We start from the raw sequence: 22,666 nt of genomic DNA, 5'->3' as shown, positions 1-22,666 counted from the left end.
AATCCCAGCTTATTGTGCAGCATTCTCTCAACCTCCAGGAAAATCACAACTTGGGGCACGCCAAATGATGAGAGCACTGATTACCTGGTTGCCAGCCTCTCTTGAACTTTGCCAACTCATTCCCATTCCTTTTTCTTCTGCTCAAGAGTCAAACCCATAACCCAAGAATAGGTATAACTAAGGACCAAGATTACCATCACCACTTCTTGTGGCTGGCCCCAATCTTACAAGCCTATCACTTGACTTTGAGGGGCGAGGGGTGGAGCAGTCACTTCTCACTTGAACACTCTCCATCAGCAAAACTTATAGGCTCTCTCCCTTCTTCCTCCCCATCCTTTCCTCTGTAATCTGAGTGAGGAACCAAGGAGTGGTTTTGGCAAGATCTGTCTTGCCGACTATGAGGAATGCTAGCAGCTCTCTTTAGGTAAAGAGAACCACTGTATCTTTGCCTTCTATTCTGGACTCTAGGTGGTTCTTCTGTAGCCACAGGAAGAAGTCCTGCTCAACATCCTCTCCCACGTATAATTCTTTTACTGCTGCATAACAGATTGCCATAAACTCTGCAGCTTAAAACAGCATACATCCACCATTTCACGGTTTCCATGTGTCAGAAGTCCAGGCATTTTATCTTGGACCTCCACTTAGATTCTCAGAAGGGTATAATCAAGGCATCAGCTGAGATCCATTTGTATCTGGAGGCTTGACTGGTGAAGAATCTCTTTACAAACCTACTCGAGTTGTTACCAAAATTCATTTCCTTGCAAGTGTATGCCTCGGGTTCATGTTTTCTCACTTTCTATCATCCAGAGGCCAGTCTCAGCTTTTGGAGGCCACCCTCAGTTCCTTGCTACACAAACCCTCTGTAGATCCTCCCACAAACTGCAGATTACTTCTTCAAAACTAGCAGAAGTATCTTCCACTCCAGTCTGCTCAAACAGAGTCTTACATAACATAACACAATGATGGGAGAGACTACAACATCACCTTTACCATATTCTGTTGTCTGATGAAGTCACAGGTGCCACCGACGCTCTAGGGGAGGGGATATACAAGGGTATAACTCACTGAGGGCCACCTTAAGGCATATCCACTGCACACAGATTTCCCTCCTTCCTTCAGTATGTAGACAGCCTGATATGTGCAAATCACACCATGATGAGTGAGACGAAAATGATTAAGGCAAACTTCTGTCCTCAAGAAGGTCATATACAAGTGGAAGACAGTTCCATGAATGGCTAAATTGTAGCTTGTAATAAGTGCCTGCATATAGTTATGTATAAAGCACCTGCTGGAGCCAGGAGCCCTACTTTTACAGCATGAAGAAGGGAAAAGTTCATGGAGGAGGTACTGTTTGCATAGGCTTTTGAAAGAGGAGGGGGAGGAGGTGGAGGAGGACCCACAACATTTAGCACAGTACTTTACCTGTATTGGGCATTCATCAAATATGTGTTGAATAAAAAGCTAACAAATGTGAACAAAGAACTAATTTTCCAAATGAACAGAGTAAAGACTTAGGGAAACACCTGACATCACAGCAATTCCAACATAAAAATTTGTGTGAGGTTGATGTCGAAGGTCCAACTGGCCACATACTGCACGGGCCTTAAGAACTTGAAAGCCTTCAAAAGTCATTCTCCTCATTCTGTGCCTGTGAAGCAGCCTAGGTGGCCAGAGGGTACAGAGCAGAGGGCCATGGACAGGTGAGTGGAAGGGTAGGGCTCAAGGCAAGGGGCCAGCAGAACACTCATCAGAGAAGGGAAGAGGACAGAGCTATCCAGGACTGCACCTAGACAGGTGGTTAGAGACCAGTGAAATGTAGATAGTCATCCACTTTCAAAAGTTGTGTTTTCAGACAACCTGTATGTTCATATAGCACATGCCGATACCCAAGATACTTGATTCATCCAAAAAAGACTTTCCTCCATAAGCTGACAAATGAACACTTTGAACTATTTAATAGTAGTATTTGCCAAACTCCTTTCTGACAATGTCACCACCTTGGGCTATACAGTAGTGTTTAATGCATAAATATGAATACAATATTGCAAAGATCTTTAAACAGGTTCTGGGGAGCCCACAAAGGAGCTTCTGAGATCCTGTGTACCTCTCCCATTTTCAGTTGGGATTGTTCCATTTCTGTATGCTTTATAGACTGAGATCCTGGGAAGACTTTATTTGAAGAGAATAAAGTTTAATAATGAGAGAATAAAGTTTAAATAAATGTTTGTTTGCTTGTTTTTTCCCAAAACCACTGTTTTGTTATACTTTGTCCTGTTTTTTTTTTAATAAAAATGGGCAATTGGAAAAATGTCTTGAGCCAAGTGATAGAAAACATAAGCCTCATAAACACATTACAATCAAAATTAAGATGGAAAAAAAAAAATTAAGATGGAAATCTTTAAGCATATCCAAAGCAGCAGAGCTTCATTTCAATTCAATGTTTAATGAACGTAGCATTGGCCAACCAGACATGTGATTAATTGTGAAGGGAAAGAAGTGAAAGATTAACGTACAAAATATCATTAATAATGTATTGTTGAAGATTGTGACTAAAACTGAAGATATAATTAGGGATTTTATGGTATTTCAAGCTCTCTGGAATGAGGCTCTCACTATGACATGAGTGTCTGTATCTTTCGCACATTTGAGGTTAGCACGTACATGTTTTTAACAATGTGTATGTGTGTACAAACCAGAAGACTATCTGCAAAACCAAAAGTGTTTTCATTAAATAAACTCAGGAGTTAATGGCTGCCTCCAAGCAATCCATCTTGAATATATTATTCTCAGCATCTACAACATACAACATATTCTTTCCTTTGGTTTTAGGTTTACTTTCAATATCCATCTCATAAGTTTAAGTTTCAATCCAAATCTGCTTTCTTTTATTCTTAATTCTGGCCTTTGCTTTCACTAAGAATTCTAATCATTTTAACAAACCAAGAAAAAAGCTTGAAAAAATTATGGCAAATATTTCTAACATTCGTCTTTCTTTCCTTTCCTTCCTGCTTCATTTCAAATTATTCAAAGTTTAGAGAACTTCTGATCACCACTATAAGAAGCCAGTAACAATGCAGGTTCTTGTTATAAGGAAATAAATCTAATGGACATCCACTCTGCCTTGGCAGTGACAAAAACAAATATTGAGACAAATGGAATCACAGTACAAAGGAATGATTTCCCCCTTCAAATATTACATGAAGGAAAAATTTAAGAAACCTTAATGGGCAAATATTTTGATGGGCAGCATCTTAAAACCTACTTTTCCAGATTTCCACTGTCTTCCTAGTTACTGTCTTGCATTTCTTTGTTTTTTGAGTCCTTTCAACAAATAGCCTGTCTCTCTGCAAATACTCAATACAAGAAACAAATATAAAATACCTATTATGGGCATTACATCATCCTAGGTGCTATGGAAGATCCAGAGTTGAGCCTACCTGAGAGTTTATATTGTAGCAGGGGAGCTAATTCATGGAATCTAAAAAAATATAAAAATACACAAATGCTTAACAGAGAAAAAGATGAGGTTTTTTGGAGAAGGTAGCATTTGAGCTGGTTTTGAAATATTGGTAAGATTTAGACTTGCAAAGATGAAGGCATCCCTAGAAAGGGAACTCATGAATAAACATGCCAAAATGATAAAGCACAAAATAGTTCAGAAAATGAAACCCAGAACTTGGGCTTTGCAAACTAAAAGACTCAGTTTCAAATCCTAGCTGATTAAGCCAGTTCAAACATCTTCTTGGAAGGCACAAAGGACCCTTTTCTCTGGGATGTGGAAACTTGATGTTGAGATGTAGACATTACTTGGGTACATTGAGGTACATTATCTCCCACGCTGCCCCATTCTTTCCTTCCTATCTTGTGCTATGTTTATACTTTGTTACTCAGACACATAAAGCCACCTGCCCAAAGGCATCCATGTTTCAGAGCCTGGGTTAAAATTTAAATCTCTATCATTTCAAAGCCTCTGCTCAGCTAAGATCAAGCTGCCCACATCCCCTTGCCTCCCCCACTAGAATCTGTCTCCTCTAGTTTTAACCATCCTGGGAGCCCAGCATACACGCATCCCACCCACACCTTGCTAGGCAACCAGCAGCACTGGGGAAAAAAAAGAGAAGCACAAGCTTGATTCCACCAATTGACCTTTGTTCTTATTACTTCTTGGCACCATTTTCAGCTACAAACAAATAAGTAGCCGCCACATGCATTGCCTGAGTCTAAACTTGTCACATGCGTCAATTTATAATAACATGGAAAATGCCAACTGAACAGATCATTCAACATCCTGGTCCCAGTAAAATAAGAAAAGGAAAAAAAATTAAATATCATGATAACCCACTTTACTATGATACATCAAGATATAGTCAATGTCCAATTGGGAAATATCTTCCCAGGCATGATGGGGAAGAGAACGTGAACACTCCCTTGCCAGGGAGTAAGGAGCTACTCCATAGTGAGAGAAGTCACCTTCTAAGAATATGTGTGAAGCCACAAAGGCAACCTTTCCTAGGCATCATTAACATGGCATCTTAGCTCGGGCTGCTGTAACAAATTACCAGACTGTCTGGCTTAAACAACAAACATTTATTTCTCACAGCTGTTGAGATGGAGAAGTCCAAGATCAGGCTGTTGGCAGATCCAGTGTCTGATGACAGGCCACTCCCTGGTTTGCAGATGGCCAATTTCTCAAGTAGCCTCACACAGCAGAGACAGTGAGACCATGAAGACGCCACTCTCATGATCTAGTACCTTCCAAAGACCTCACCTCTTAATACTTCTCATTGAGAGTTAGGATTTGAACATGTGAATTTGGAGGGGACGCACACATTTAGTCTATAACACGTGGTCTTTACAATCACTCTATAAAGAAGGCTATTTTTATCTTGCTTACTTGTGAGGACTCTCAGCTCAAAGATGTTAAGTAATGTGTCTAAAGTGGTATCACAAATTAGTCACCAAACAAGAAGCAGAAATTCAAACTTGGCTCTGTTGGCTCTAACTCCTAACCTCTTGTCCCTGTATGGACATATGTCCCAGTGCCAAGTCCTTCAGAATGCATCCCACAGTTTCTCCCCATCTGACTTCTCCTTTCCAAACTCTGCTCTTGTTCTACCCTAAACTCTCTAACTCACCAAGATTTGAGTGCTCACAACGTGCTAAGTACCATTCCAAATGACTTACAAGCACAGTGCTACTTAAATTTCACAACAGCCTGATCTGAAGTGGGTAGAGGCAGTCCTCATAATGGCCATTCTGACTGGTTATAAGTTGCATCCATCCTGACTGGTCAGTGCCATGCCAACCAGTGGCTAAATGCTTATAACACTCCTGGAATACACACTATAATTATGCCCACCTATGAGATAGGAAAAGTGAAGCTGAGAGAGGTAAGTTGACACAGCCAAGTTCACATGGTTGGGAAGGGGTATCAGTAAGATTCAAATCCAGGACATTTTGGTGGCAAAGCCTATACCCACACCTCGCTCCACACTTCTCTGAGGCCTCTGCCTATTCCAAAGGGGTGTGGATTCAATAGCTCATCTACCTGTCATTTACCAACCCTGTGACCTCAGATGAACAGGTAAGCTTATATTTCCTTAATCTACAAAATGGGGCTACAACATCACACTCAAATATTTGTCATGAGGTCTACATCTAAACAACTATGGTCGTGAGCATGGCTGGCTTGTGGCAGTCACTGAATTATTATTAATATTGTTGTTCTTATTACTTGTTAATGTTATTTTTAAGAAGCCCCTTCAAAATGAATTAAAGATTCTTTACAACATATTTACATCACTGTTCCTCTAAATTTCTCATCCTGGGCCCCCATCAACAATCACATAAATAGGAAATGTGTTTCCATTCTCCATGCTCCTGATCATGCTAGTCTCAGTCTGCCTTTCCCATTTCTCCATCTATTTAAAAAATTTCTGATAAATGTCCAGCTCAGCATCAATGCCACCTTTCAAAAGAAGCCTTCTCTAATTCCTCCACCAGAATTAATCATCTTAAATCACCAGTGCACATTGCTTTTACCTCTAATGAACAATTTCTTCTGTCTTTTTTTTTCTCATTTACTGTTCATTCATTCATCTCCCTAAGGGTCAGAACCTCTTTCATTCAATGTCTGCATCTCCCATAGTATCTAATTAAATATGTAGAGAGCGGAAAGGAAGAGAAGTGGTGAGCAGAGATGGTCCAGAGATGAGCCCCATGGAGGATAAGATGGGACAGACACTGGGTGGAGCCCAGGGAGGATCTCTGGTTGCCCAGAGTAATTGTGTCACCAACATCTTGGGTGTCATACATCAGAAAAAACCTTCTGGGCTCTAGTCGGACCCTTATTAGGTAGGTGATTTTAATCAAGTCAGTTTATCTCTCTGGGCCTCTGTATCCTTGCTTGTAAAATGGACTAAGTCTCAAGGGGCTCTTCCAGCACTGAATTCCATGCATCCGTGCCTCACCTCCAGATACCCTGCCATTACCCCTAAGCTTGTGATGATCACACTGTGGGGCCACTGCCTGACTCCTCGTGCAACTCTGAGCTCCTGCAAGAGATGTACCATGCAATGGATCTTGTTAGCTACTGTTTCCCTTGCACTCAGTGCTGGACCCAGCATTATTTTGCTGAATGAATGAATGAATGAATGACCTAAAAGACTGAAGATTTCCAACAACCCCAGAGCAGAATTGTGTAGCAATGACTTTATGGCTTCTGGTGACAGAGTTGGGTGTGAACAGGCTGCCCCATGTGTCCCAGTTTGCTGGAACAGTCCAGTGTTTGCCTATTGTCCCAGTGAAATGATTATAGCATCCCCTTTCTCCTTACAAGAGTCCCCATTGGATGGTAAATGCAATGGTCACCCAGGAATGAGGGAACCCAGTGCTCTCTGTACTGACCATGCACCAGATGCCTTAATCAATCATTCTCCATGTATGTTCTTTGTTATTCTATCTCAGAATGCTTAATATGGATGTAATTAAAAAAATTGAGGCTTAGTAAGTCAATATAAATGGCTAAAAACTTCAACACCGCTAATAAATAGAAGCTGGATTCACATCCTAGACTGTCTGGATCCAAAGTCTTGCACTTTCTACACCACCATATGGTTGAATCATGGGGAAGAGCAGAAAATGGGAAAGGTCATGGTTTTCTAGACTCAGGATGAGGTTTCTCCCACTCTTGCCTCTTTTGTTACATTCCCTCTATTCTTTTCTTTAATATTTTTATTTATTTATTCATGAGAGACACCAAGAGGGAGGCAGAGACCTAGGCAGAGGGAGAAGCTGGCTTCCTGCGGAGAGCCTGATGCGGGACTCAATCCCAGGACCCCAGGATCACACCCTGAGCCAAAGGCAGACGCTCAACTCTTGAGCCACCCAGGCACCCCATTCCCTCTATTCTTAATTTTTTTTGCTGGATCCTGTCCACTCCCAAATCCCAGGATGGCTGCAGGTTTCAATTTTGGTGGAGTGGGCACATCTCTTACCTTTCCATCACTCTTTTCCTGCTGCCTCCTGAGACTAAAGCTGTAAAAGAGAACTGTGCTCTGTAACTCAGAGAGAAGAAACCACAAAGTTTTTGAGCACAGCACATGGCAAGAGTCGATCTTCACAGTGCAAGGGAGGAGGTGTGTAAAGCAAGCAGACTCAGAGGCAGTATAGCACTGGGGCTTCTCCCCAGACACTGTTGCAATAGAGAAGGAATGTGGGCTTTGTGAGTTTGCCTGTCTGGGTTTGAGTCCTGATCAGCCACTTCTGCCTTTTTTTTTTTTTTTCTACTTCTGCCTTTTTGATGTTGGGCTAAATAGGTAGTCCCTTGCAGCCTTGATTTCTTCATCTGTAACGACCCATTGCTGGTGGTTGTCAGGAGAAGACCTCTTCTTACCAGCCACTGGTAGAGAGGGACCATATAGTTAGAGCTCAGAGTCTTAGGGTATTCCCTTTCTATAGATTCCCCAGGTAAATAAGTCCTCTGTGCTCTCCCTAGCCTCCAATGCATCCCCTGGCTGGAACCCAAGGAATCTTGAATCTCTCTCCCTCCAATGTCTCTACCACCTCTCCCAGCCATCCTCTCACTCAGAGTTCATGGCAACGGCCTTCTGCTTTGCCCTTCTCCCTTTCCCTCCACCAATTTATTTTCCACTCTGATTCCAGATGGATTTCTTTTAAAGTGCAAATCTATTCATATCACTTGCCTACTTAAAATTCTCCAGTCGTTTCCTCTTGCCCTCAGAAGCAGTTCAAACTCCTTGGAGAGAATTACACAGCCGGGGTGCCCTCACCCCATCATTTCCTGCTCTCTAGCCAGAGTGAATGTCTCTTGGTTCCATTAAGGGGCCACACTCGCTCTTGCCTCGGGGTTCTCATGATGCTTTTCTCTGTTCCTGGAATGTTCTTCTCTCCCCTGCCCATCCTCCACCCCACTCACTCACTCACTCACTCCTCATCTGATTAACTCTTTCAGACCATTTAAATCTTAGCCTGAAACTCATTTGGAAGATGAACCTTTCCTCACCTGACATGCCAACCAAGGTCACCCAGTTACAGGTGTCAAAGCAACCTCGTAAAATTCAGGCCACTTGGAAGAACTCATTCAGGGGCTCTTTTCACCTCCACACTGGACCCCCATGGGAGAGGGAATCGCATCTGACTGGCATCCTGCTGCATCCCTGCACAACGGGGAATCAGAAGCAAGGTAGAAATCCCATTTATTCATCTACTCACTCACTCATTCACTCACTCATTCATCAGTTCTTTCCATTGTGGTAGAGTGGGCATTTCTCTCCTCTTTCTATCACCTTCTCTCTGCTACTATCTGTAAGAAAGGACTGTGCTTTGTAATGCAGAGAGAATAAAGGCTCACAGATTCTTTAAGAGTATCAGCCAGCAGGAATACGCTTTCTCACAGTACAAGAGGTTAAATGTCCTTGAGGCCCTCAAGCCAGACCTTGGTGAGGACCTCTTTTTCTTTCCCCTTCTCTAATGGCAGCATATGAAACCCTTGCTCTGCCCCATGCCCTTTCCCAGCAGTGGGACCATGTGAAGCAGGGAATGACACAAATATAAGGCAAGATACTGGGAGAAAGCAGAAGCTTTAAGAAAGGAGCATTGGATGAAGATGGCCAAAGGCTCATGTAAAGAAAGAGGGGGAAAGGAAGAAGTTCTGGGTAGGTCCTAAGAGATCCCAGCTAAATCCTCCAGCTAGAAGTGGACTAGAGAAGCCACCAGAACCTCTACCACCTTGTGGATTCTGGATGGTTTGGTACCTATGTATTGTTTAGGCCTGCAATGAAAGACTGATTAAATGTTTGCTAAAATTCCCTATATATGCTTGTAAATGGCTGATCAGGTTGTATGTAGTCTTCCTTTGGCAAACAGTAATGGTTATTCATGAGAATCCACATATCCCTTCTTCCATAGGAATGGAATTAAAGATGGGGAAATGTAGGTTATGCTTACATTTCCCAGGCTCCCTTACAGCTTAGTTACACATGCTAAGTGTACAACTATTGGATATGAATGGCTTGTGGAACTTCTGCAACACTGTCAAGCCACTGGCCCTGAAGAGCTTCTATTTCCTTTCCTATGATCAGTATCACAGAGCGATCACACAATGAGGACAAAGCCTTAAGAAATGCACAGCAATAACATGAAAAAAGGAACCTGGGTCCATGAATGGCTCCATGAAGCAGAGCAGCCCACCAGCCTCAGTTGCTCACCTCAGGGATGTTTCATTAGAGTACAATAAACTAATCTTCCTTAAATCATAGTATTTAGGGTATCTTTGTTACAGCAGGTTAGCCATTATCCTAATTAACAGAGTTTGGGTTTGTTGGTTTGGCTTTTTTTCCCCATGTTAATATGTGCAGTTGGGTTTTCAATGATTGGATATATGAAACAACAAGGAACTTCCTTTGTGTGTTTTCTCTTAATACCATATAGCAATTCTAATACCCTCTTTGGACTCATTTAACCAGGCAAAGCCACGCATGTTGAATATTACACACATTGAATTTAAATGAGTTTTGAGACTTGTATGAAAATATATGCAATCATTCTATCTATATATATATTTGTTATAGCACAGTTGATACGCAAATGGCATTCAAGGTGTAGCCCAAAATCTTCCTCCTCCAAGAAGTCTTCCCTGAACTCTCCCTACAGCATTAAGCAGTCTGTCTGTCTTTGCTCAGCCCTCCCATGCCATCAGTCTCCATAACTGTCACCCACTCGCCTGGAGTGGCATCTGTATACAACTTCTCTTCTCTGCCAGTTTGTAAACTGTTACATCTTTACTTTGTCTCTTTACTTATTGACTTATTGAGGACTTATTATGTGCCAGGGACTGTGCTAGGTGCTAAGGTCAAAACAATAGATGACACACGTGCCTATCCTCAGAGTCTGGTGGAGAGAGAGAAAGATATGGGTAAGAAATGACAATATAGAGGAAAGTGCTACCACAGTGACATGAACAGAGTAGTTTGAAGACAGAGAAGACAAGGAACAACTAACCACGGGGAAGATTTGGAAGTCTTCATGGAAAAGAGGATTATTTGAATAGTTTGTAGTATCTCATCCAAACATCTACCACATTTTTTTTTGTATATCAACCAGTAATAATCACAAAATAACACCAACACATTACTTTTATATATATTATTCCATTTGATTTTAGTATATGTGCTGCCGAAGCGAGCACTTATTATTCCATTTGATCCACACAACGAGCTCAGGAAGATGGGTGTTAACATTGTTCTATTTTTATAGATGGGAAAAATTGAGCTTTCTAAAGTTTGGCCCTCTCAGGTCACTAAGTGAGTAAATGGATCTAAGTGAAAGTCTTTGAATTCAAAAGCATATGAATTTTCCACTCTTAGCTTAGCTTCTTGGGGATTGGCCATTCATGCCAATGGTTTATCTGGCTTTGATTTGTCATCTCTCTGAAATGCTGCCTTCTACCTCTACCCCTAACCTCCATACAGTACAGTTTCAGAGGAGAGATGCCTTATATCCCCCCAATGACTGACCTAAGTTCCCACAACATCAGAGCACTCGAGCCTACTTATCTGAGAGAGAGAATCAGACAATGTATTTTAAAAACTAATGACTCCACCATTAAACTGTTAGGGATTTAAATTTCCTGCTATAATTCTCCCAAAGTGTATCCTATTAGAACAATGAAGATATGACTAGAAGTAGTGTTAAATAGGCAAGAACCAAAAATACATATGAATCAAAAATGGATGGATCCAAAGGAAGCCAAATACATTCCAAGGGCAGCATATTTACCTACTTTCAAAAAGCAAATAAAAGTCAGCTACAATTTAGAACAAATAAGCAATGGTATAATCCTTAACCTTGTTAACAGGGTGAGGGTAGGGGGAGGCAAGCTCAAGCTAAGATGACATAGGATATTTCACTAGTTTAAAAAAAATGGATGAAGTATGTTACAAATTTGAGATTAACCATTTAATTACAAATGCATTCAAAAATAAAATTTTGTGCATAAAAATAAGTATTTCTCAGAGTTTACCAAGATGTTAAGAGTAGATATAGTTAGGTATAGTTAGGTCATTTTTCTCTATTCCCTGAAGCTTCAATGTGCACACACCAAGAGGGAGAGGTTGGGGGAGATCAAGAAAGAGAAGGAGGTATTTAAGTATCCTAAGCAACATTAAGGAGGAAAAGATAGAACAAAAAACATACAAGCTATTTAAAGACCAGAGAATATCATTGGAAAACAAGTCCTTAATCTTTGTGCTGAGATTAAGGCCGTCTGTTGAATCTTATGGAGCCCTTCTCAGAATAATGTTCTTTAATATATATAAAAAAATGCATAAACTTATAAAAGAAGCACCTTATATTGAAATATAGTTAACAAAATATTTAAAAACATAAATTTGAGATTAAGTAACATATGTGCTTCTTTATTGATGCCTGAAATAAATGGTGGGCCTAATAAGAACTAATAGTAAATAAGTATAATGAATAATAAGTATAAATGATATTTCAGGATATCTGCCACAATTACAACAGAATATCAAAGTATTTCTAAAGACAATGTCACAAGTGTTGCTTGATAGTAATCTGGTGTGTTCTTCCCACTCATCACTGAAAGACATCCTAAAAATCAGTTAGCAATAAATGAAAATAATGGTGCAGTCCTTTTCCATCCATGCTCATGAACTAAGATTAGAACCTCTGTTTCAGAAACACTATAGAAAGACCATATTTCAGGATAATGCCATTTTATCTAGAGAGGAGAACTAACATAGTTAAGTGCCTACTATGTACCATAGTCTACAACATAAAACATCATGTTCACTATAAACCACTTTTCCCTTTACCCTCCCCAGAGGACATTGAGAGTGATGATAGGATAAGGTTGGGAAAAGAGGCTCCTCTGTTAAATTGGGGCAATATTTAATAACATTAAATAACAGCCCAAACAGTCATCCTCTGTCAAGGTTAAATTCTACTAAGTAACTCACTTCTAAATTGCTGTGGTCCACCACCATGAGAGCCCAAAAGTTGTGAACAAGAATTCCAAGCTTATGATCTTTCTTCTAACTCTAAATGTTTATGTTTTAAAAGGCAGATACATGGAACAGATGCCTAGCACACAAACAGAGGGTGGAGACAAGGGCAGCTGCTCCCTCCAAACCCACAGTGGGAAGGGCAACAAGGCTGCTGTATAGAACGGGGAGGGAGGGAGGAAGGTGGTGCCCTTAGATCTGAGAAGTGGGTGAGGAACATCTGACCTCTCACTGTTATATTCTCCAGGAGATGCTCTAGGTAGAAAAGAAAGATCCCAAATTCAGCAGATGTTACTGAGCATTGACCTTCTGCCCAGCAACGATCCACCAGAGAGTACAGGATCTCATCTCTATCCCCAGGGATATCCCCTTCACTGCAGAAAGTCATACGTACAACCGGCTTTTACAATGGACTTGGGCTGAGGCTCTGTGGCTAGATTCTGGTTTCTGTTATTTGGGCCTCTTCGTTAGGTCATATTAAGATATTTAAATAAGAGACCATCTTGTGAAATGTCTTCAGTCTAAAAGCAAATGTTTAAATTGTGAGATCAGAGTAAACCGAAGGCCCAAGAAACTAAATCAAATATGCAAATTCAATTTAAATATAGCAAAGAAAGCAACTGGTTCTGGAGGGTCATGTTGACAAATGGAGTCCAGTTGTCTATCTAATTGCTTTACTTATTTACTTATTTACTTATTTACAGGGCCATCTTGATGTATGACAGGCCTTACTGAAGAATCTGTGTATCTGTAGGTGAACTTAGCACAGGAAATGGCATATAGTAGGGAGCTCAACAAATATTTGCTGAATCCAAATTGATTTTCCTAAGAGCCAGACTCCTCTCCTTCTTCCCCAGCTGTAATATATCTTGCGGGTTTTTTAAGCTCCCTGTGCAGGCAGGCTTAGCCTGAGGCTACAGAGAGAACAAGGTCAAGGTTAATTAGGAACAGCCAAAATTCCCATAATGACAGGATTCAGGACTTCTAAGGACAAGTCCTCAGAGTTCATGTACTCCAAAGTTCCTATTCCAATAAAGAGGGAACAGGAGCCTCCCAGGACACCCAAGGAGTTGTCCACTGGCTTGGAGTGGGGGTGGAGGATTTAATCAGTGAAGATCTCCAGGGTTTTTTTTGGATATTTGAGTTTCATTTTAAAGTGTGGCATATTTACCTGAATTTTCACATAAGAGCAAATTGGGAAACAACCCTGCAACTGCAGTTTCTTTGAATACAAGGTGAGTTCTTTCTCTTAGCTCCGCAAGCCCTTCTCCCACTGGTTTGGCAGCAAAAGAGCACACAGACAGTGACAGTAATAATCACTTGGGCAATTGGCAGTAAGTTTCCCCCTAAAATGGCTGGGACACCAGCTGCAGAGACTAGAGATGCAGATCCTATCCAGCCAAGATTCCTAGTGGATCAATAGCACTGTTAGTAGGAATCCCCTGAAGGAAGCTGCCCACTGCAATACTGGAATTTCATGTCTCACATGATCCCATGCACTTCTAAAGAAGTTAGATCCAGAGGGCAAAAGGCCAGGGAAAAAGAGGGGCCAGCCCCGTCTGGGCAGGAAGGAGAGTGAGACCAAAGAGCAAGCTCTGTCTGTGGGAGTGACTAGCAGCAGCCAGGCCGTGCACAGACTCTCAGGGATTAACCTACAGAGAAGTCAGACCCTGCCACCAACAGGACCTCTGCAGACATTAGCTCTGACCCTACAATAACAATAGCTCCCACATACAGCAGTCACCCCTTATGTGAAGAGGATGCATTCCAGGATCCCTAGGGATGCCTGAAATTATGGATAGTATCAAACCCTATGTATAAACTATGATTTTTCCTTCACATACTGATTTATGTTAATGTTTAATTTATAATAAGGAACAATAAGAGATTAACAATGACTAATAATAAAATAGAATAATTATAACAACATATTGTAATAAAATTTATATGAATGCAGTCTCTTTCAAAATACCATATTGCATCTAACCCTTTTTGTCTTCTCATGATGATGTGAGATGACAAAATGCCCACATGATGAGATGAAGTGAAGTGAATGACGTAGGCATGTGATGTGGCATTAGGCAAGTTCCCAGGCCATGCTCCAGGCCCAGTAAGTGGGAATCTGGGCAGGGGTGCAGCAGTCTGTGTTGTAACCCGTGTGGGTTAGATGCTGCCCTAGTTGGTGGAGATGCCCCTTAGGCTACTGCTACTGGGGCCCCAGAGAGTGCTGAAGGGACCCAAAAGTGGCACTCGTAGTCCTTGTTACAGGAGGATGTGAGAAGCATGAAGAGGCCAGAGGAGCAAGTCATGGTGACACAGAAAGCGAGGACACAGGAAGCACAAGAAAACTCATAGCCTCCTGGGTGCCTACACTAGTTGGAATGAAGTGCTGCTAGCTGAGAGAGAAAACACAGGAGGTAGGGGAGGAGGAAAAGCAGGCTTGTGTGAGGGACCTCCCCATTCCTTCATCTCCCCCCTGCCCCCACTGCCCCAGCTCCCCAGGCCTTTTTGCAGTGTCATCCTTGGACAGTTCTACATGACCATGGGGAGCATAGAGACAGGACCAAGTGTCCGGGTCTCTAGTCATCCCAGGAAGGCTGCACTTAGAGGACCCTCAGGAGATAAGTGGGTCCTAGAGACAAACATTTGGGAATCACCAGGAGTGCAGTGATTACAAGACCAAGCTCTGGAGCCACCTACTTGGACTCACGATTTCCGTGTGCTGCGTTTACTAGCCATGTGACCACGGCCCAACTTCTCAGCTTCCATTGCCTCACCTGTAAAATGGGGATGGCAAGAACAGAATGCATGTTTTAGGATTGCTCTGAGGACAAAAGGAGTGAGAAAATGCAAAGCTTTTAGAACAGTTCCTGCATGGTAGTATTAGCATCAATTATTAGCTGCTATTAACATTTTTATTATCCCTGAACGTGGAGAAATTTTAAAGGATCAATCCGGTCCTCTGAGATGGAAGGACTAATGGGCTCCTTTACTCTTTCTACTTTAGCAGCGTTAACTCCAGTCCTGCCCTCTGGGGCCCTATGCTGCCCTCCTTCTTCCAGCCTACACCTCTTCCTTCCCCGGCCCCCATCACCCACCCCATGGTTGTCCTCTCAGGTGGAATCAGTTGCAACCACATTGGATGTCAGGACATTTTTGGTGGGTGGCTGGGCTTGAAGACCAATCTCGCGGAGGAGAAAAAGATCTTGAATCCACATACGTGTTGATCACTTACTGGGCACAAGAGCCTGGGAGGCAGAGTCCCTGGGCTCTAGGAGCCCCCTGGCTGGGGTGAAAGGCCGTGGTGTACAGACACCATATCAGCACCAAGTGATGAGAGCCAGGAGCAGGGTACAGGGAGCCCCAAGAGACTCAAAGGAGAAAGCGTTATCTCTGACTAGAACCCTCCCCCTCAACCCACTTAACAATTTGTGTTCTCACTCTGGAATTATCAAAGCATAAGAAATCTGCTATTGGAAAAGGAAATGCCGAGATAGCACAGTCTCCTTTTTCTGAAACGTCCCATCTTTTCTAATCTCAGTTTCCTAAGCGGGGCCCGCTGGCAGGAGGACAAAAAGCACAATCCCAACACTGACAGGCAGTTCTCCTAGAGCATGACGGGAAACAGAAAATAGCCCACAAACAAAGCAACATGGGGCAGAACCAGAGCCGATGCCTCCGGCGGCTTGGACTGATTGCACTCCTGGTTTCAACCGTGATCAGTTGGATAGATGGATGGACGAAAATAGAATCCCAGAATGGGTTCTGGGAGCTAAATAGAAAGAAGAAGGCCCAGAGGCACAGACAGAAGTCCCCCAGAGATACAGAGGTTGTGGGGGAGAGGAGGAGAAACAGTGAGAGGAAGAGAAAAAAGACCCCAAATGGGAAAACTGCCAAGGAGGAAGGGCCTAGGAGAGTGACGAATGATGGAGAGAGCTCATAACCTCCTTTTCAGCTGGTCTGAGGGAGCAGAGAAATTGGATCACGAAAACTGGTAGGAGAAGCTAGGAGAAGGGCCGGGAGAAGACAGTGTATCTGATGACCCAGCCTGAGGCTTGGAATTAGATGATGATTCTTCCCAACACAGCGCCGAGGTGAGTGACCCTCTGATTAGGAAAGACTGTGTTCTATCATCCCTGCAGGGCAAAGGCTCTATATTTTTTCTTTTTTCCAACCCAGAAAAAAAAAGGATCCTCTCCCCGCACAGGTCCCATTCGCAGAGACCTGTCTGGGCAGACCAGAGTCTTCAGTAGCATCTCATACCAGCACAGCCCCTTTGCGGAGGAGGAATATTGAAACACCTTATTGGTGAAACAAATACCAAAGCCCAAAAGAACTGCCAGCCAGAAAAATGGAGGGAAATCGCTTCCTTCTACACCCAACCTACATGCAAAGTCTTTTCCAAATTGGGAGTTCTTTTGACATTGGGTTTTTTTGGTCTTTTTGTTTGTTTGTTTCTGTTTAGAGTTTAATGTATAAGTTGGTTGTTTCATTTTAGGGGAAACATATGCTCCTATTTTAATATAGAGTAGCTAGTGATTATGTCCTCAGACCATCAGAAGGGACTCCCTTCCTCATTCTATTCATCTTAAAGGATAAAGTTTATTTTTTTTATTTAAAAAGTAACAAATACACACTGTAGGAAAAAAAAGAAAAGAAAAAAGGAACTAACCCAAATCCCACAACTCACAGAAAATTACTTATATCTTATTATAATTCTTCCCGGTTCTTTTGTCCCTATATATGTACTCTTCCATTTTTAAATGTCTTTTCTGAAAAATTACTCATAGTACAGCTACTTGGAATTCTTTTTAAAAGGATGTAGTGGATCTTTGCTATTCTTGGCTGCCCAACATCTGTGTTGCCTTCCTCTGATAATTGTGTCCATATCATCTTTTGGGTATTACTTTTCCATTGACTATACCTGGTGGGAATGTCACTTGGAGTGTCCTGCAATCCCCTAACCATGGGGAGGGAATCTGACCCAAGTTAGGCCAATTAGATGCTGTCTTGTTGAAATTTGAACTTTGAATAAAGTGACCCCTGAAATGCAAATGGTTGAAATGCAGTATCCCAGTGCAATTTCCAAATACCACTATTTTGTTATTCTTGCCACTTCTACACCCCAACTCCCTCCAGAAATGCTTTCATTCCTGATCCTGCTTCTCCAAACCTCTAGTCAATTCCATATATCCCCTCATGTCCTTGAAGTAAATTTTCTTTTTGCTTCAGGCAAGAAGAGTTCATTTCTATTGTCTGTAACCAAAGAGTCCTCTATGAAAATGGGCCCAAAAGGAGCATAGGGACCAAGATACCACAAGAAAAAAATCTGCCAACTGCTTTGCTATCACTTAACAAGCATTGTCATCCTCCCAGATTACCACATTGCTGTTACCCGAGTTCCTTTGATTTAGTAGTCACAGAGCCAATCACTTCTGCCAGGATGCTGATGTAGTAGACTGGTTGCCCTAAAGACCTTGATTTTTCACACCTACATGTAAACATGCTCCTGGCAATGTGACATTTTAGCACTTTGTCTAAGGAGGTAGACTTTGCTTCCCTATGCTTGAATCTAGGCTGGCCTTGAGACTTACTTTGGCCAATGAAATGCTGCAGAAATGAAGATGAGCCCATTCTGGGCCCCAAGGCCTTGGGTGCTTCTACTCACTCTCTTAAATTCCAGCCTGCTTTACAAGAATAAGGCTGGATTTGTCTGCTCGACTGGAAAGCTACATGAACCAGACAAGACATATCCTGATGCCATGCTAAACCAAACAATGCCTAACTAAGCTTCCTGTGACTACAGACCCAAGAAGTGAGTCCAACCAAGATCAGCTAAGCCCCTCCCAGAGCCATAGAAATGCAGGTGGCCTGTAGACTTGTGAGCAAAATAAAATGCAAGATAACTGTGTTTAAAAAAAGAGAAAGAAAAGAAAATAGTGAGAGTTGTTATATTATCTGAACAAAATAATAAGGGAATATGTCATGAAAAATATCATTTAGTTACTTGTGGGACAAAATACCATCAGTTGAAACTCTCCCAGAAATGCCATAAAAAAAAAAAAAAGGATCGTCCTTTAACTAACATCTCAATTGATTTAACAACGTTGATAAGAACACAAGTCCAAAGAGCCTGATTTAAATCCTCATTCTGGGGATACCTGGGTGGCTCAGTTGGTTAAACATCTGACTCTTGGTTTTGGCTCAGGTCATGATCTCAGGGTCTTGAGATCAAGCCCCATGTTAGGCTTTCATTCAGCACGGAGTCTGCTTCAGATTCTCTCCCTCTCCCTCTCCCCTCTGCCTCTGCCCTTCCCCTGCTCTCTCTCTCTCTCTTCCTAAAGTAAATAAATATATACAAATCTTTGTAAAAAATGAAGTAAAATAAATCTTCATTCTGTCACATACTAACCATGTGACACTGAGCAAGTGTGTTTTTTCTACTATAAAGAGATGAAAGTAATAGGACCAACCTTGAAGGTTAGATGACATGTAAAGGGTTTAAACAGAAATCAGTCAGTATAACGTTAGCCATTATAAATATTATTCTTCTGTGGCAGTTTGCTGTTCAGAGTCAGGAAGCTTGAAAAAAAATCACAGTTCTTTTATTTCTTTTACTCACTTTGATTATCTTTGCATTCTAGTGGGAATAGTAGATTTCACTTAATGTATTACTGATATACTTGGGCTTGATTCTACATATTATTTCTTTTCTATTTTTTTGAGTTCTGGCTACTTTTCTGGATATATTAAATACTCAATTTCCTTCTTTATTAAATATATTTTACATATACAATTTATAACATATTCTTTAAGTATATATAATTTGCATACATAATTTATAATATATATCTTATGCATATAATTTATACTATACCTAGCACCATTCTTTCAGCGGTTACTCTAAAGACTACCACACACATCCTTAACTAATTAAAGTCTAGTTAAATGAACATTTCACCATTGGACAATACCAGGACGTAGACCCCCCCTTTTTTTTTAAAGATTATATTTATTTATTCATGAGAGATACAGAGAGAGAGAGAGAGAGAGAGAGAGAGGCAGAGACACAGGCAGAGGGAGAAGCAGAGGGAGAAGCAGGCTCCATGCAGGAACCTCGATGTGGGACTTGATCCCAGGACTCCAGGATCATGCCCTGGGCTGAAGGCAGGTGTTAAACCGCTGAGCCACCCAGGGATTCCCAACGTAGACCCCTTGACTTTGGTTTCTGTCCCTTGCCCTTCCTCCCCACCTTACATTCAGTTGCTTGTGTATATTTGAGACTCTTGGTAGTATTATCCTCCTCCAGGGAAGATTCATGTTGGCTTCTGTCAGGAACCTAGGCTAAAAATCCAACCAGAGATTTCAGAGATTCAGCTGGCCTTCAGTCTTTATGAAGGATGGTTTTTTCCAGTTCTTCTCCACTCCTAGTAAGGGTTTCTTACTGGGACTTCCCAACCTCAGCATTATTGACATTTTAGACCAGATCATTCTTTGTTGTGGGAGCTGACCATGCAGTCTACTCACTAGAAGCTAGTAGTATTCTCACAGTTGTGACAACCAGCAATGTTTCCAGACATCTGGTGTCCCCTGAAGAAGAAAAGTTACCCCCATTGAGAACCATTTCCTAGAACGTAGCCCTTTAGGATCTCCACCAAAAGCCCCCAGTCCCTGAGACTGCCAAAGCCCACTCACTTCTCTGCCGCTTTGTTGTTCCTTCAGGATGAGGGAGAAAGCTGTTCTCAACAGGGAGCTCACCTCTCCTGGCCCTCCTATCACAGAGCTTGGACCCACAGGTTCTCCCTCCCTATGAACTTCTCCAGGACCTTCTTATAGGTATTTGTTTGCTTTTCTAGTTCTCAGTCCAAACATCAATCTGAAATGACCTAGTTCATCATTGTAGAACTGAAGAATTACAATTGCTTGGAAGCAAAATCTTAAATAACTTCAGTTGAATATAGGTACATAGAACTGAATGTTTTCTGCAAAGTTCTTTAATACAGGATACAAAGAGGGAACACAATACAAATGATAATAGACCTGTTCTTACAGGAGTTTGAGGCTGGATAATTCTTTGCTGCAGAGCACAGTTCTGTGCATTATGGGATGGTCAGCAGCACCCCTGGCCTCTGGTACAAATAATAGAAGTATCTGTCCTTAGAAGAGTTTAGTTTCTGTTTGGAATAACAGTACATGCACATTTCAGAAGCTAACATAAAAAGACCGCAGTTCAGCTACAGAGTACATTCACATCTTCTACCCCCAAAAAGCATGTAGAAGAAAACTGGGGGAGGATATGTTTATTACAAATTCAATTCAATTCCCTACATTTTACCAGCCATATGACCTTAGCCAAGTAGAAGTTCAGGGCCTTCTACAAAATGAGGCTGTGGGATTAGATGATCCATCACTGCAGTCACGTCCAGCCCTGACAGAGGAGAAGTCTATTAGATATCAGGTTTGCGACCATTCAGAACATCAAAAACAGCCAAAGGGATGTAGCGTGTTTATGATAAATCAGTCATATCTGATCGATCTATTCCTATTTCAAATGTGGTTCCTAATTGAGAAAGTATAGAAAACTCATCAGACCTGGACTTTCTGGTTTCCAGATACATCGGAAAAGATATATCAAAATGTCCTTCTGGAGAAGTGTGGCCTGGTGAAGACACGGAGTGGATAGTTTGTACTAGGAGACCCAAGGATTCCAATTGGCACATGGCTGTAGGTCTCCAAAGGTGGCTTCTGATACTGCAACCCCAAGAAACAGCAGCCTCTTCAGGTCTGTCGCTGCTCTGTATCAATGATTTGGATGACAATCAAGAAAGCATTTCATCAAGCGTATGGATGTTTGAAAGATGGAATTCACAGACAAGGTAAAGTCAAAATCAGGTTCTTCTTACTCCTTCAATGGCCACCTTCCTCCTACAGATGAAGCAGCCTTGCAGATTTCTTCTTCCTTCCTTCCTGTCTGCTTCTGAGTCAGTTCACCCCAATGCCTGTGTCATTATTGCCCATACCACCTGAACCCTCTGACTTACAGAATTCCAGTCTGCATTTACTCCTCAGAGTGCCCCTAACACAAGACAATTGTGTGGAGCAGATTTTTACTGACATTTTGGGGAGTAGCAGAAGATATTTGGAGCATAGAGCAGAAAACAACTTCAAATTAGAAGTCAGATACCAAACCCTAGAAATATACAGTTTGTGGCTCCTCCCTGTGTGTCAGCAGCCGGCAGCATCTCTTGGTTTCCTCCACTGGCCCTACTTGAGGTTCCTGGGCCCCTGACAACTTCTTGTCTTGTCTGCAATTTGATACTAAAAAATCTGTCGTGTTTTACCACATAAGTGTATTCCAGTGTCTACTGATCTCATCCTTACCCATCCAATGGCAACTCCTAGGGTGGGTGGGAGATGGTAGGAGGGGGCTTGCTTTCTTCAACTGAAAGGCCTACCAAAGCATTTTCCTTTCTACCCAAGAGATAAATTTTGCCTTTAACATATGGTAGAATTTAAAAGTTCTCTGACACCAGGATTCTATGATCCTGGGGTTTTGCTTGATTTTTCTTCAAATGGCTAAATGCTTAGGGAACAATGCGCACTCACCACCCCCATAGTCAAGGACGGGAGGGTTAAGGTTCATAGGTTGTGTGGATCAAAGTTTCCTAGAATATAATGACGACTGTCACGCATTTGCAAATCTCCTTTCTTTGTGCATTTGTACAAACCCGAATGTGTGCTCATCCCCATTCAATAAACAGAAGCTTAAAATCCAGTAGAAGCATGAAGCAGTGACAGAGGATGAAAGAGAGTAAAAATGATTTGGAGGAAAAAAAAAATACAAGCACTGATCTACAGCCCAAGGAAATGAAATGTCCACGCCAGAAAAAAGAGTGGACTAAATGAGATTCAGGATCTGAGTCCCAAAATACCACCCTCTCTTTTCCCTCCCTGTTTGGTGCTGGTGGGGAGCAGCGCGCTGCCAGCAGATATTTGCATGCTCTAAGTGTTCCGCTGGGGAAGTGGGAGATATCAAGACAGATGGCTCTAGTAAGTGTGGGCGAGTCTGACGTCAAGTTTATGAGCCAAATGGCATTTTCCGAGTTCCCCTCTCCAAATCC

General features: G+C 41.9%; 2 long non-coding RNA genes across 3 annotated transcripts; both read left to right on the top strand.

Moving 5' to 3' along the window:
* The first annotated feature begins 5,312 nt into the window (after positions 1 to 5,312).
* On the top strand, positions 5,313 to 9,727 carry LOC119871236. 2 transcript variants are annotated; one of them, XR_005357185.1, is made up of 3 exons: positions 5,313 to 5,390; positions 8,474 to 8,704; positions 9,430 to 9,727. It is a non-coding gene; the product is annotated as an uncharacterized LOC119871236 (long non-coding RNA). The 2 variants fall into 2 exon arrangements; XR_005357184.1 differs by having other exon boundaries at positions 5,338 to 5,584.
* Positions 9,728 to 16,226: 6,499 nt separating this feature from the next.
* Positions 16,227 to 21,819, top strand: LOC111095259. The gene is made up of 3 exons (XR_005357183.1): positions 16,227 to 16,639; positions 20,268 to 20,381; positions 21,158 to 21,819. It is a non-coding gene; the product is annotated as an uncharacterized LOC111095259 (long non-coding RNA).
* The last annotated feature ends 847 nt before the right edge of the window (positions 21,820 to 22,666 follow it).

Source organism: Canis lupus, chromosome 3, assembly GCF_011100685.1.
Source record: "Canis lupus familiaris isolate Mischka breed German Shepherd chromosome 3, alternate assembly UU_Cfam_GSD_1.0, whole genome shotgun sequence".
Classification (NCBI taxonomy): domain Eukaryota; kingdom Metazoa; phylum Chordata; class Mammalia; order Carnivora; family Canidae; genus Canis; species Canis lupus.
This window is presented reverse-complemented; position numbering and strand designations above follow the sequence as displayed.